The 15,504-nt window shown below is 44.2% G+C and overlaps 1 long non-coding RNA gene across 2 annotated transcripts in view; it reads left to right on the top strand.

Annotated features, from left to right (window-relative positions):
* The first annotated feature begins 1,700 nt into the window (after positions 1-1,700).
* Positions 1,701-15,504, top strand: part of LOC104007095 (uncharacterized) — a 34,763-nt gene continuing 20,959 nt past the window's right edge. The window contains exons 1-3 of one of the 2 annotated variants that reach the window (XR_010157818.1): positions 1,701-1,816; positions 6,779-6,888; positions 10,286-10,375. This is a non-coding gene — a long non-coding RNA (uncharacterized LOC104007095). Of the gene's footprint in view, positions 1,817-6,778; positions 6,889-10,285; positions 10,376-15,504 lie in introns of those variants that run through there. The other variant, XR_010157819.1, reaches the window with a different exon arrangement.

Below are 15,504 nucleotides of genomic sequence, written 5' to 3'. Positions count from 1 at the left end.
ATCTATGGACTCACAGAACCAATGTTATTTCTTAGTTTTGGTACATGTACCAAGGTTACACAGAATTTTGACATTAGCGAAGCTGGGTGGAGGATATATAGAAACTCTGTACTATCTTTGCAAATACCCTATAAATCTCAAAGACTATTCGAGAACAAAAAGTTAGAGGAAGGCCCGCAGCAAGATTCCACTCTGTTTCACCTGGGGTGTCCTGGTCACTCTGGCCCTGGGGCAGCCATGCAGTGGGTCCTGCCTGCTTTGCTACTCCCTTCATTCTGTTCACGCATGTTAGCCGTGGGCTACCCCAACTCCACTCCCCAGCCTTACAGCCATGCCCTGGGCCTCCACATGTCCAAGAGGGTCTTCAGACTAGGTGGGGGACAGTGTCCAGGACCTTCCTCACAAGAGGGGCAGTTCAGGCCAGGTGCGGTGGCTCACACCTGTAATCCCAGCACTTTGGGAGGCCGAGGTGGGCAGATCACCTGAGGTCAGGAGTTCAAGACCAGCCTGGCTAAAATGACGAAACCCTGTCTCTACTAAATAGACAAAAATTAGCCAGGTGTGGTGGCACGTACCTGTAGTCCAGCTACTTGGGAGGCTGAGGCAGGAGAATCTCTTGAACCCAGGAGGTGGAGGTTGCAGTGAGCAGAGATCCAGCCACTGTACTACAGCCTGGGCGACAAAGCAAGACTCCGTCTCAAAAAAAAAAAAAAAAAAAAAAAAAAGAGGGGTAGTTTGGGAATCTCAGCCCAGGTCAGCTCCCTGGCCATCTCAGCTGCTGACAACCAGCCAACTGGAAAGTTTCAACTGAAATTCTCTGCCGTCATCAACCTGCCCTCATCAGTAAATTCCTGGAGGGCCCAGGCTCAGACAATGGTTGTATTCAACTTGAAAGCAGACATATTTGAAGACAAAGCCCCTGCCATATGTCTATGAGCAAGAGCCAAACCGAGCAGTGGGCTTAAGGGGAGGGGCACAGCTGACAGTCTCCCCTCTCTGGGAGACCCTGGGAGGAGGATTACTTAGGGCTGCAGACATAAAAGGAAAGTGCTTCTTGCTCCTCCTAGGTCTGCAACTGGGTTTTGTTAGCCACTGTAGGTCAACAAAGGTAAGAAAGGAGCTTCATGTTAACCCAACCGGCCCAGAATCCAGGACAATGAGCTGGCCCAGCAGGAGGCAGGAACATGAGAAGGCAGTGGAGCCTGGCTGTGTGCTCGCCTTGGTGCTGGGCTCTTTCCATCATTATTTCATTGCAGACAGCAACTCTGTTTTGTCACATAGATGGAGAACCTGGGACTCAGAGAGGTTAAATTCTTTTCCAAAGTCACACTAGCTAGAAAGTGGAAGAAGTTGAATCTGACCCCAAAGCTTATAAGATTACAGATCTTTTAGCTTCTTACAGTTCACTGAAAACTACAAACAACAGCATAATGTTTAAGAGTTCAGACAGAATGTGAATCTTGGCTTTGTCATTCAGTAACTGTGCCACCTTGGATAAGTCAATCTATCCAATGCCTCAGTTTCCACATCTGTTAAAAAGGAGGGATAATGGTAGCATCTATTTCATTGGACTAAGTAAATCAATTAACATATACAACCTAAAAGAATACCTAACATGAAATAAGTGGTCACTATAAATAATAGCTGCTGTTATTACATTTAAGGAGTTATTACAATGATTTAAAAATCTATCTTTGCAGATTTATCTCCTGTTGCTTGCTTAACTTCTAGAACAACCTGTAGTTTCTTGGACTTCCCCTGCTTTCCTGCCTCAACGTCTTGATTCACTGTGTCTACAGGACTTTGTAGGTTACAGGTAACAGAAAAACCCAACTAAAAATGGCTTAAACAGTAAAGCGACTTCAGACGAGACTTGGTCCAGTCACTGAATCCAAGTTTTCCTTCATTTATCTGGTTTGCCTTGTGTATTTGCCTCTTGTGTATTCTAACATCATTGATTCTAACTGGGCTACAAGCCTGTCCCTGAAGTAACGGCTCTGATCAGGAAGATGGGAAATGCTGATTGACTTAAGCCACTGAGGACCTAGTCCTGGAGCTGGGAGTAAAGGTCAGCTTTCTCCAGTTATGTGAAGAGGAAGCAGTAGTTTCTGAGAGGACAACCAGGGCCCTGTTGTCAGAAGACAGAACAATTCATTCTGCCGGCTGCCTTACCTACTATTCCCTCAGCCCCTCCATCCTCCTTTTCACCACCGCTCTGTAATTCCTCCAACCCCATCCTCCTTTTCACCACCCCTCTGTAATTCCTCCAACCCCATCCAACTTTTCACCACCGCTCTGTAATTGCTCCAACCCCATCCTCCTTTTCACCACCGCTCTGTAGTTCCTCCAACCCCATCCTCCTTTTCACCACAGCTCTGTAATTCCTCCAACCCCATCCTCCTCTTCACCACCCCTCTGTAATTCCTCCAACCCCATCCTCCTTTTCACCACCGCTCTGTAATTCCTCCAACCCCATCCTCCTTCTCACCACCCCTCTGTAATTCCTCCAACCCCATCCTCCTTTTCACCACCCCTCTGTAAGTCCTCCAACCCCATCCTCCTCTTCACCACCGCTCTGTAGTTCCTCCAACCCCATCCTCCTTTTCACCACCGCTCTGTAATTCCTCCAACCCCATCCTCCTTTTCACCACCCCTCTGTAGTTCCTCCAACCCCATCCTCCTTTTCACCACCCCTCTGTAGTTCCTCCAACCCAGTCAAAAACTGACAAGGCACAGTGGCTCAGGCCTGTAATCCCAGCACTTTGTGAAGCCCAGGGGGGCAGATCACCTGAGGTCAGGAGTTCTAGACCAGCCTGGCCAACATGGTGAAACCACATCTCTACTGAAAATACAAAAATTAGCCTGGCATGGTGGTGCATACCTGTAATCCCAGCTACTCGGGAGGCTGAGGCAGGAGTATTGCTTGAACCTGGGAGATGGAGGTTGCAGTGAGCTGAGATAGCACTACTGCACTCCAGCCTGAGTGACAGAGTGAAACTCTGTGTCAAAAAAAAAAAAAAGAGAACTGAGGCACATAAGTCAAGTAATGCATTCATATATACGTGGATTTTTGACCTGCAGGTTAGGGATTAGGAAATGGTAACCACCATAATCCATGTAAGCAAACACTATACTGAATTCTATGGGAAAATTTGGGTTTCCCAATGACGGGAAAGAAAGTTCTATTCCCCTTGGGAATTTTGGACAGTGTGTTAATGTGCCCTGGATGTAGAAGGAGATTAATATCTTTCAGAAAGAGAGAAAGCATGGCAAACATTACTAGAATACCTAGTATTCTAGCATTACTAGACAACCCTGCATGTGCCTTGTCTCTAACCCAGCATTCAAAGATTTCACTGAAAAGTGAAGATTTCCCACCCTGTGAACAAGAGTTGTCTGATGGCATCCATTAGAGTCAAACAGGCACCCCCAAAACCACAGCCCTGGGCTCATATAGGCACTGGAATGCATTATCCTGAACAAGAAACTGGCCCCCACCAAAAGCAGTTGTATATCATTGTTTTCTGAGTCAGTCTGTGGGAGTTGAAACTACAGACTAGTGAAATAAATTAATTCCCTAATGTTAGCATACATACAAAGAAACTCTGATATAATTAACACAATGAATGTAACAGGTATTAGTTACAGAATACTAGCTACCATAATGAACAAACCTGAACTTTTAGTGGCAAAACACAATAGAAGTTTCTTTCTTGTGAAGCTCATGGTAGGAGTTCCTGATGAGTGGTTATAGCAGTGGTGGTGGTAGGTCTCTGCTCCATGTAGACATTCAGGCACCCAAGCTGATGGAGGTTCTGCCACCTTCCATGTGTGATTTCCAAGGTTATCCTGAGTCTCAATATCCAGCAGGCAGATTGGAAAAGAGGGAACATGGAGTATCTGTCTTAGTCTGCTCAGGCTGCCATAACAAAATACCATAGACGACTGGGTGACTTAAACAACAGGAATTTATTTTCTCCCAGTTCTGGAGGCTGGAAGTCTGAGATCAAGGCATCAGCAGGGTCAGGCTCTGGGGAGGGCTCTCTCCTTGGGTTGCAGATGGCTGCCTTCTTGCTGTGTCCTCACTTGGCCTTTCCTTGGTGTGTGCATGTGGAATGAGAAACACTTCTCTTCCTCTTCTTGTAAGGCCTCCTATCCTGTTGGCTCCCGGCCCTATTCTTTTGACCTCGTTTAACTTTACCTCCTAAAAGCCCTATCTCCAAACATGGTCACACCGGGATTAGGCCTTCAACATGTGAATTCTGGGGTGCATTCAGTTTATAGCAGGCCACCTGGGAAGGTTTTATGAGTCAGGCTTGGAAGCAGTATAAACGCTTTGGCCCATATTCCACTGACCGTACCTCAGTCCCATTGCACCCAACTGCAAGGGGGCTGAGAAGTGCAGTCCAGCTGTGCCCTGGGAGAGTGACGTGAGTTTGGGGAACAGCTTTGTCAGCTTTGTCATTCCACAGTGCCTGCGAGTCTCTGGTTTCACCGAGAGGGAGAGGGCATTTACGTTAAATTTCAGCCTTGGCAATTGTGGTATCTCATAATAGGCATAAGGTAGATAAAGGTGGATGTCTTAGTTATCTATTGATGCATGACAAATCACCCCCCAAATTAAATGGTTTAATCAATAACCAGTTATCCTCTAACACAGTCTGTAAGTGTAGCTTTGCTGGGTAGTTTGGGCTCAGGGTCTCTTAGGACACTGTCATGAAGCTAGGGCTGAAGTCGTCTGAAGGCTTGACCTTGACCTTGACCTGGTTGGAAGATCTGCTTCTAAAATGGCTGAATCCCATGCCTGGCCAGTTGGTATTGGCTGTTGGGTGGGGGTTTCAGCTCCTCACCACGAGGACTCTCCATAGTGCTGCTTGAGTGGCAGCTGGGTTCCCCCAGAGCTAGTAACCCAAGAAAGTGAGCAGGGTACACATGCTTTCTTATGACAAGTGACACCTCTTCATTGTTTCATGTTCGATTTGTACGAAGTGAGTTCTGAAGCACTGCCACGCTTAAGGGGAAAGGAATTAGACTGCCTTTTGAAGGGAGGAATATCAAAGAATTTGTGGACATATTTAAAAATCATTGTGATGGGTGTGTCTAAACTTAACCCATAAAACTTGACCCCCAAGCCACCTTATAAATATTACTTGGTGATCTTAATTTTGTTGGTAGGTTTGTAATGCAATATAACCTAGTCACATACCAGCTGTGGGAATTTGGGCTAATTCCTGAGCAGTTTTGTCATCTGTTGATTAGGGAAGACTTGTGGCAGCCCCACTCCCAACCCCAGGGGACACCTTGTGTCTCTAGTGTGCACAAAGGTCTGGATAGTAGCAGAATCTACCTCATAGCAGCTGGGTGAAGACTAAAGGCAGTAAGAGAAGCTGACACGTAGCATAGCATGGACTTCCCACTGTGAGCTGTTTTTGTTACTAATGGCTGCACCTGTGCCTGGGATCTGGCAATCTCTGAGCTCTGTTCGTTTTGCAAAGACCCATGGCTGCTCCGCTTTCCTCCTTTTCCCCAACTTCGGGCCTTAAGAATGAAAAAGCGGTGGAGTAAGAGTTCGATTAACTGGACTTCTACGCCCCTTGGAGATCGATGGTTCTGCCACTCAAACAAAATGGTTCTGTGGAAATTAGCGAGGATGTGCGAAGCTTTGACATGGCCACAGTGTGGCTCTGCCTGGATTTTCCATCTGCACTTTGTTTTCATCCTTCTTTTGTGCTGGGGTTGCTGGTTTGGAGTTTTCTGGGCAGCATACCCTCCATGGAGTTTCAGTGTCTGAAGGAAGGAAGGCCAAGCAGCTTGGATGTCACCTGCTGAGCCTGAAGAACTTGAGTGAAAATAATCCCACTCCCCTTTGTTCTTCTCTGTTTGCTTTTTGTTTGCCTGACAGATGTTCAGCCTGGTCCATAGGCACCGACTGGCTTCTCAAAGCCTCCTGAGTGAGTCTCGGCTTATTGATTTCTGCACATCCGTGTTTTTGTCATTGTTACTTATGATGCCTGAGATCCCCAGCACCTCCGGCCTTCCCTTGGAACCCCTCACTCTCTCCTGGTACACCCCAAACATGGGGCCAACACCAGGAAGCTTGGAAAGCATAACTGCAGATAGTTTGGGACAGCCCTTATTTGGAGGATCTTTCCTCATGACTTTACCAGATGCTATAATACTAGTGCTCCTATTTCTGACGTAGAAGATATTATCATTCTTCTAGAGGACTCTTCTTTCTCTGTGGTTCTTATTATTCTTTCTGGTGTGCTCAGATGTTCACATTAATAAAAATTAGGAGTAAAGTCTGAAGCTAGAGTGGAACAGAAAACCTGGAATTAGAGTCTAGGTTCTTGCTTTGTTCAGTCTATTTAGCAAAACCTCCCAATCTGTGTCTCTTGCTTTGTTCAGTCTATTTAGCAAAACCCCCCAGTCATGTTGTAACTTCTAAGAATTTGCAACTTAAGCAAACAGAATTAGGAACTCAGAGTACTGTATTATCTTAGGTTGAGATTAAAATTATATTGATATCATGTCAATAATGATATCCATCCTGTGAGCTAGGGCAGAGACCCAGAAATATGACCCAGAAAATACAAGTTTATTCTAGAAAGCTTAGAAAATACAAATAAGTAAAAAGAAAAACAAAGCAATATACTAACCAAGACAACCACTGTTAACCTTTTCTTCAACATTCTTTTTGACCTTTCCTACACACTCCCCATCACTCTCTCTCACACATCCACCACGACCATGCTCAAGCCACTGTGATCTCTTGCAGGATTTATCTGGAAACTCTCTTTCCATTTGTGTATAAATGAATCTCACTGGCTATCACAGCTATTTCTTGGAGGAATAAAAGCAAACGCTTGGACACTGAGGAGTGGATTGGTAGGTGAAAATAGTGGGTTTTGATGATACTTCTAAAATTTTGATTGTATATTTAAAATATGTTTAGAAAATCAAGTTGGAATCATGCTCTGCATGTCAGCCCAGACTCCTTTAATCCCAAACGACAGGAAACTCAATTCGTCTGGACCCAAGCAGTAATAGAATGCATAGACTTACCAAACTGAAACTCCAGAGCAGGGTTACCTTCTGGGAGACAAGAATAAGTGGCTTGAATGAGTTGGTTTCTCTTTCTCTTCACTCTGCTCTCTGAGCTGTTGGGTCCACTGTCCCCAACCATCAAACATGGCAGCAAAGTACCTGTCATCATTCTGTACCACTCGGGGCAAGAGAGGATCCTGAGTGGCTCCTTAAGAAGAAACATATTTTCTTTTTTACAGAAGCCTCAGGAAACTCTTGCAATCTTATTTTTCATAATTGGGTGCCATGGCCACAGATGTGGCCAGTTGGGTGGGATGTGCTGACTGGCTTATGCAAGGGGACACTCCTGAGGAGCCAAACCACCAACCATGTGGTGAAGATGGAAAGAGGTGGTTCTTAGAAACAAGTTTTGGTGCTGTTCCTAGAAAAAAGGAATGAACTTTGGACAGCAAACTTTTCTTTTGAGCTTTTTTTCTTTACTTAATAATGCTGGCTGGGTGCAGTGGCTCACACCTGTAATCCCAGCACTTCGGGAGGCCAAGGTGGGTGGATCACCTAAGGTCAGGAGTTCGAGATCAGCCTGGCCAACATGGTGAAACCCCGTCTCTACTAAAAATACAAAAATTAGCTGGGCTTAGTGGCATGTCTATAGTCCCAGCTACTCGGGAGGCTGAGGCAGGAGAATGGCTTGAACATGGGAGGTGGAGGTTGCAGTGAGCCGAGATCACGCCACTGAACTCCAGCCTAGTGACACAGCGAGACTCTGTCTCAAATAAATAAATAAATAATGCGACATCAGCCAGGCACAGTCACTCACACCTGTAATCCTAACATTTTGGGAGGCAAAGATGGGCAGATCACTTAAGCCCATGAGTTCCAGACCAGCCAGGGAAAAATGGTGAAACATTGTCTCTACCCAAAATGCAAATATTAGCCAGGCGTGGTGGCATGTGTCTGTAGTCTCAGCTACTCGGGAGGCTGAGGCATGAGAATTGCTTGAGCCCAGGAGGCAGAGGTTGCAGCGAGCCAAGATGGCACTGTTGCATTCCAGCCTGGGCTACAGAGCAAGACCTTGTCTCAAAAAAAAAAAAAAAAAAAAAAAAAAAGAAGGAAGGAAAGAGAATAAAGAAAATGTTGCATCATGAACAACTTTGTGTGCACAAGCACATTGTTAGAGTTTTGTTGATTTATTTGTTTATTTTTATTTATTTGTTTTTGAGACAGGGTCTCACTCCGTTGCCCAGGCTGGAGTGCTGTGGCTCAATCACGGCTCATTGCAGGCTTGACCTCCCAGACTCAAGTGATTTTTCCCACCTCAGCCTTCTGAGTAACTGGAGTAGCTGGGACTATAGGTGCATGCCACTATGCCTAGCAAATTTTTTTATTTTTTGTAAATCAGGGCTTCACCATGTTGCCCAGGCTGATCTTAAACTCTTGGGTTCAAGGCATCCACCTGTTTCAGCCTTCCAAAGACTGGGATTAAAGGCACGAGCCACCCAGAGTTTTATTTTTAATGGATGCATGGCTCAAAATATTTCCAAAGGTTATATAATCTATCCTGTGTGTGTATATATATATATATATATATATATATATTTTTTTTTTTTTTTTTTTTTTTTGAGACAGAGTTTCACTATTGTTGCCCAGGCTGGAGTGCAATGGCACGATCTCGGCTCACTGCAACTTCTCCCTCCCAGGTTCAAGCGAATCTCCTGTCTCAGCCTCCTGAGTAGCTGGGATTACAGGCGCCCACCACTACGCCCAGCTAATTTTTGGTGTTTTAGTAGAGACGGGGTTTCACCATGTTGGCCAGGCTGATCTTGAACTCCTGACCTCAGGTGATCCAACCACCTCGGCCTCCCAAAATGCTGGGATTACAGGGGTGAGCCATCGTGCCCGGCTCCTATCATATACTGTTATTTAAATTGTTCACACTTTATTGATATAGTATTAATATTATACAAAGCCTCTTCAAGCATATCTTTTTGTTCACTTGTTTGATAATTTCATTAATTCATTTGAAAATTTTTCTTCAGTACCTACCATGTGTTGGTCACTCTGCTATGTACTGGGAATTATTTCGTGAATGAAACGGATAAAACATGCTCCTTCATGGAGCTCATATTTTATGGCAGTAAACAAATGCATAGTATGTGAGCGGGTGGTGAGTGCTGAGAGTGAGTGCAGGGAAGAGATATTGTAAATCTTTTCTTCCTCTTCCTCCCAAATTATTTTGCACATAACTCTGTCATGCACCTGTCCCACGTTGAGAACATTGACCTCCCCTGTGAAAAGCACCTTGAAGGCAGACAGGGATGATAGAGCTTCTACACTCACATTCTCTATGTGAATGTAACGGCCAGGTGGTAGCTGATGTTCAGTAAGTACTCAGCAATGCAATTCCACTGCAATCAGTACTGGGCTAAGAAGGCATGAACTGTTTGTCACGGGGGTTGCACGAGCATTCCCTTTTCACTGTATCTATAGACTGGAGGACCATGCTAACTGACTTTTAGCTCCCTGATTGAGGTTGTGATGTCAGACATTTGTTAAGTAGGCTTATGTTACTCAGGCTCTAAGATTCACAGTGTGAGATGGGATTTGTGTCAGTCAGGGTCCAGACAGGAAAGTAAAAACTGCACTGGTAATTCAAACAGAGGGAATTTAACCAGATGAATTGGTTACATAGGTGTTGGAAGTCTGGAAGGGCAAAATGCGAGGGGAAACAACCCTGATATTAGGAACTAAAGCAGCTGCCCCTCCGTGGCTGGGGATGGTGGTGCAAAAAAAGAGAGGGAAGGTTACCAGAACCTAAGCAAGCAGTGCTCAGAGCAGGGTTCCTTGGCACTGGTGCTCAGCATGAAGTGGGTGGGACTCAACTGGGGCTGGAGCCAATTGACAGAAACAGGAGAATATGAGGAAGTCGCTCCTCTCTCCTCATCTTTCAAACTCCTAGGAGCTCCCATTGGCAGAACCTAATAAGAAGCCTGCTATGAAGGGAAATGCAAGTAATAAAAGCCAGCTATCTTGCAAGTGCAGTTTGCAGAGTGCTGTGGTTTGAGTGTTTGTCCCCTCCAAAAAACCTGTGCTAAAATTGAGCTGCCAGTGTGACAGTATTAAGAGGTGGAAACTTTGAGGGTGATTAGGCCATGCGGACTCTGACCTCATGGGCGGAATTAATGTTGTCATGAAAGGGTAAGTTTGACCCCTCTTGTCTGTGCCCTGCCTCCCTTCTCAGCCCGTCTGCCTTCTATCATTAAAGGACACAGCAACGCGACCCTCGCCAAATGCTGTTGCCTGGATCTTGGACTCCCCGGCCTCCGTAATGGTAAGAAAATGAATTTCTGTTCATTGTAAATTATCCAGTCTCAGATATTCTGTTACAGCAACACAAACTAGACTGAGAAATGTAGTTTTAGCACCAGCATTACAGAACAGAATATAGGCAATGAGTCGAGAGACTAAGGTAAACAGTAGGCACAGTCCTCCTACTCGCTTCCATTGATTCCCTTTACCCGTATTTGAACTGCCACACAAAACAACTTCATGCTTATTCCCAATAAGACGCAGCCATAATTGGTACCAATGACATTGCTCAGCCAGAAAGGCGAGATGACAGTTCCATTAGTCACTGCATCCACCTCAGTGTGACGTAAAGTCCCACTTGAGTCCAAGCAAAATCCCACCCAAATGTTCTAAATCTAAAAGCTAAGTTGTAAAGTTAACCACCATCAGTGATTATTACGTAAAACAATGGAAGAAAAGAGCAGAGGAAAATAATATATATAAACACATACATACCCAAAAGGAAGAAAATTCAAAGCTGCTATGGCCTTATTTATCCTGTAACTTATCTCTGGGCCACAGCTGACCTCAATAACATTCTTTTTAAAGAGAAATTTAGTAATTTACAGAATATATGCATCAGAGAGTATTGTATATCCATGAAAACACTGACATCAAGGGATGTCCATCAGGTATTATTGAATGAGAAAGGCAATTTTCAGAAAAGTGATACAATTATTACATGCTTGTTAAACAGTGACCCAAAAGGTCAAATATGTCTCTGTATCTATATTTGTATATGATTATATGTGTATTAAAAATATTGAAAAGTGGCCAGGCATGGTGGCTCATGCCTGTAATCCCAGCATTTTGGGAGGGCGAGGCAGATGGATCACTTGAGGTCAGGAGTTTGAGACTAGCCTGGCCAACATGGTGAAACCCTGCCTCTACTAAAAGTGGAAAAACTAGCTGGGCATGGTGGCACATGCCTGTAATCCCACCTACTCTGGAGGCTGAGGCAGGAGAATCTCTTGATTCTTCCCAAGAGGTGGAAGTTGCAGTGAGCCAAGATTGCACCACTGCACTCCAGCCTGGGTGACAGAGTGAGACCATGCCAAAAAGAAAAAAAAAGAAAAGAAAAAAATATATATAAAGGTATACAGCAATTTTGTAGAGCAGGTCTGCTGGTGATAAGTTCCTTCAACCTCCATATGTTTAAAAATGTCTTTACTTTGTTTTTTGAAAGATATTTTTGCTAGGCATGGAATTCTAGGTTGACAGCGTTGTTCTGTTGGTACTTGAAAAATGTGGATCCACTGCCTTCTGTCTTGCATTATTTCTGACGAGGAGTTGGCTGCCATTCTAATCTGTTCCTTTGCACATTATGTGTGTTTCTTGACTGTTTTTTGTGTTTTCTTTTTAATCATTGGTTTTAAGTAATTTATAATGTACCATGGTTTATTTTTTTTGTTTCTTGTGCTTGAGTTGTGTTGAGTTTTTTGAATCTATGGCCTATAGTTTTCATCAGATCTGAGACTTTTTCTACAGCCCACTGATGCATTATTCTTCACTTTAAATTAATAGACTATTTTTTTTTTTTAGACTGAGTCTTGCTCTGTCACCCAGGCTGGTGTGCAGTGGTGCAATCTTGGCTCACTGCAACCTCTGCCTCCCAGGTTCAAGCGATTCTCCTGTCTCAGCCTCCTGAGTAGCTGGGGCTACAGGTGTGCCCCAACATGCCTGGCTAATTTTTTGTATTTTTAGTAGAGACAGGGTTTCACTATGTTGGCCAGGCTAGTCTCGAACTCCTCACCTCAGGTGATCTGCCCACCTTGGCTTCCCAAAGTGCTGGGATTACAGGTGTCAGCCACCATGCCTGTCTAATAGATTATGTTTAATGAACAATTTTAGACTTACAGAAAAATTGAACTATATGCAGAAAGTTCTCACATTACACCACTCCCCTCTCAGCACACACATTTTCTCTTATTGTTCACATTTTGCATTAGTGTGGTACATTTGTTCCAATTAGTAAACCATACTGATACATTATTGTTATTAACTAAAGTCCATGCTTTACAGTAGGGTTCACTCTTGGTGTTGCAAATTTCTATGGGTTTGGAGGAATATCATTTCTCTATCATGACAATACCATATGGAAGAGCTTCAGTGCCTTAAAACCCGCCTGTGCTCTGCCCATTTTTCCCTCCTTCTCCCAATCTTCCATATGGAACAGCTTCACTGTCCTAAACCCCCCTGTGCTCTGCCCATTTTTTTCCTCCTTCTCTCAACCTCTAGAGACCACTGCTCTTTTCATTGTCTCCATAGTTTTGTCTTTTCCAGATTGTCATGTCATTGGAATCATATAGGATGTTGTCTTTTCAGACTGGTTTCTTTTACCTCATGACATGAATTTAAAGTTCTGCCACGTATTCACGGCTTCATAGCTCATTTCTTCTTATGGCTGAATAATATTTTATTGTCTGGATATACCACAGTTTGTTAACCCACTAGCCTACTGAAGGGCAGTTTTTGGTAATTATGAATAAAGCTGCTAAACATTTGTATGCAGTTTTTTTTGTGGACATATTTTTCAACTCATTTGAGTAAATACCTAGGTGCATGATTGCCAGATTGTATGTGAAGACAACACTTAGTTTTGTAAGAAACAGACTATCTTTCCAAGTGGCTGCACCGTTTTGCATTCCCACCAGCAATGAATGAGGGCTCCTCTTTCTACACATCCTCACCAGTGTTTGACGTCACTTTAAAAGATTGTGGCCATTCTAATAGGTATGAACTGGTATTTCATTGGTTTAATTTGCACGTCCCTGATAACGTATGTTATTGACCGTCTTTTATTTGTTTTGGGCTTTTGTTCGTTTGTTTTTTGGAGAGAGGGTCTCAGTCACCCAGGCGTCAATGCAGTGGTGTAATCATGGCTCACTGAAGCCTCAAACTCTGGGTACATCTTTTATATACTTACTTGCCATCTGTGTATCTTCTTTAGTGAAGGGTCTGTTCAGATATTTTCCCCATTTTTAACAAGGTTACTTTTTAATTGTTGAGTTTGAGGAGTTCTTTGTGTACATTATATACAAGCCCTTTGCCATAATGTGTTTTGCAAATATTTTCTCCTGGTCCATTGCCTGTCTTTTCATTCTCTTGACAATGTCTTTCACAAAACAGAAGCTTCTAATTTTAGTAAAGTCCAACTTACCAACATTTCACTTCATGCATCATTATTATGGTGTATTTACAAACTCATTGCCAAGCCTAAGGTCTCAGTATTTTCCCCTACATTATCTTCTAGAAGTTTTTTTTTTTTTTTTTTTTTAGACAGAGTCTCGCTCTGTCGACCAGGCTGGAGTGCAGTTGTGCGACCTTGGCTCACTGCAACCTCCGCCTTCCGGTTTCAAGCGATTCTCCTACCTCAGCCTTCCTAGTAGCTGGGAGTACAGGCGCCCGCCACCACTCCCAGCTAATTTGTTTTTTTTTTTATTTTTGTATTTTAATAGAGATGAGGTTTCACCGTATTGCCCAGGCTGGTCTCGAACTCCTGAGTTTAGGCAATCCCCCCGCCTTGGCCTCCCAAAGTGCTAGGATTACAGGTATGAGCCACCGCATCCAGCCTTTGTTTTATGTTTAGGTCTATAATCTATTTTGAGTTAATTTTGAGAAAGGTATAAGGTCTGTGCCTAGATTCATTTTTTTTGCATAATAATTTCCTTTTCCTACTTCTTTTCCCCCCTGGATTCCATTTGCCCTTATCTGTTGCCTCAGCTTGATGGAGTTTTTTTACATTGTGAGGTAATCCAAGCCTTCATTTCTGAAGGGTCTGAATCCTTTGTGATTGTACCTTTGGTACATTGCTTAATTTTCCATTCATCTTTACTTGGATCTGGAAATATCCCTGAATTCCAGACATAGTCTCTCTTCTCTCCTTCCCTAGCAGCAAACCAATTTCCCCTGGGTAACTGGGATCAATTATCCCAGGGCACACAGTAACCCCTTTCTTTGTCTGTTGATTCAGTAGCATGAGGAGCGTGAAATGACCAGGTGGCAGTTTCAACTTCAATTCATCAGAACAATTCTGTCTTCTTTTGAGAACCAAAACCTCTAAATCAGCCTAAAGTTAAGGGGACACACAGCAAAGGTCCTCACATGGGTTATCAGACACTGCAGCAAGAGAGACCACTTTCACGTCTCTCCTTTGATTCCTGGGCTCTGGCTATAGGAGGAACCTTTGCTGGATCGAAGTTCATACGATATCCTGTTAGGGGAGCATTCAGATATTTGGGGTGTAACTAAGTTAAGCCATTCCATTATTCAACAGCCAGATGCTTGTAGCTGCTGGGGTGGGAGGAGATCCATGCTTGGTATGCAGCAGGGAAACTGAGTCTGTGTGGCTCCCTGCCACTGTGTTCCTGCCGTTTTAGAAGTGGGTGAACCAAGTCCTGGCAAGTCAGTGCTAGCCACCAAGGTACTCAGAGGCCCTGGGCTCTGAACCTTTTCCAAGTTGTTCTGGAGGTCTTCCAGAATAAGTGGCTCTCTTTTCAATTTCAGAGCATGAATGGTTTTGAAGCAGAAGTCAGTGAAGGTGATTGCTTAGAGCCAGAAGGGCCTGGTGGGGTTGTCTCAGGTTAGGAGCCCATTCTGTGAGCCCAATGTCCCTATGCAGAGACTCTGCCAGAAAGAGCAGGGGCCTGGCTGACCGTCCTGTTCTGGGATCCCCTTCAGCTGGAATGCAGTTTCTGTCACTGCTGCCCTCTAGGAGGCTTTGGGGAAACCGTCAGTATCTAACATTTCAGTTGTTTCTCCCTGTCCTCCTCTCTCTCTGACTCAAGGCTAGGGCCCTCTTCCCTCCAGTTCTTTCTGCTGCGTTGCCTTGAGACTTTTTCACTAGGAAACAAGCTGTTGATCCAGCTGCAAATACTCTCATTGGTTTTATTGTTGGATTTCTTCTTTCTCGCAGGGAGGTAGTGGGGGACAGGACTGTTTTCCATGGCTCCAGGGTATATGATAACTACGTTCACCTGGGACACACACAGTCCCAGGTATTAGCTTACCCATCCGAGCCCAGGGCCTTCACAGGAGGAGGCCTGTGATACGCAAGCTCTTTTCCTCAACCTTAAAAGGATATGGTGAAAAATATGACCCTCTGGTTCTCAA

The sequence above is a fragment of the Pan troglodytes genome, chromosome 5 (genome assembly GCF_028858775.2).
Source record: "Pan troglodytes isolate AG18354 chromosome 5, NHGRI_mPanTro3-v2.0_pri, whole genome shotgun sequence".
Classification (NCBI taxonomy): Eukaryota; Metazoa; Chordata; class Mammalia; order Primates; family Hominidae; genus Pan; species Pan troglodytes.
Note: the sequence above shows the minus strand (reverse complement) of the source record. Positions and strands in the feature narration are given on the sequence as shown.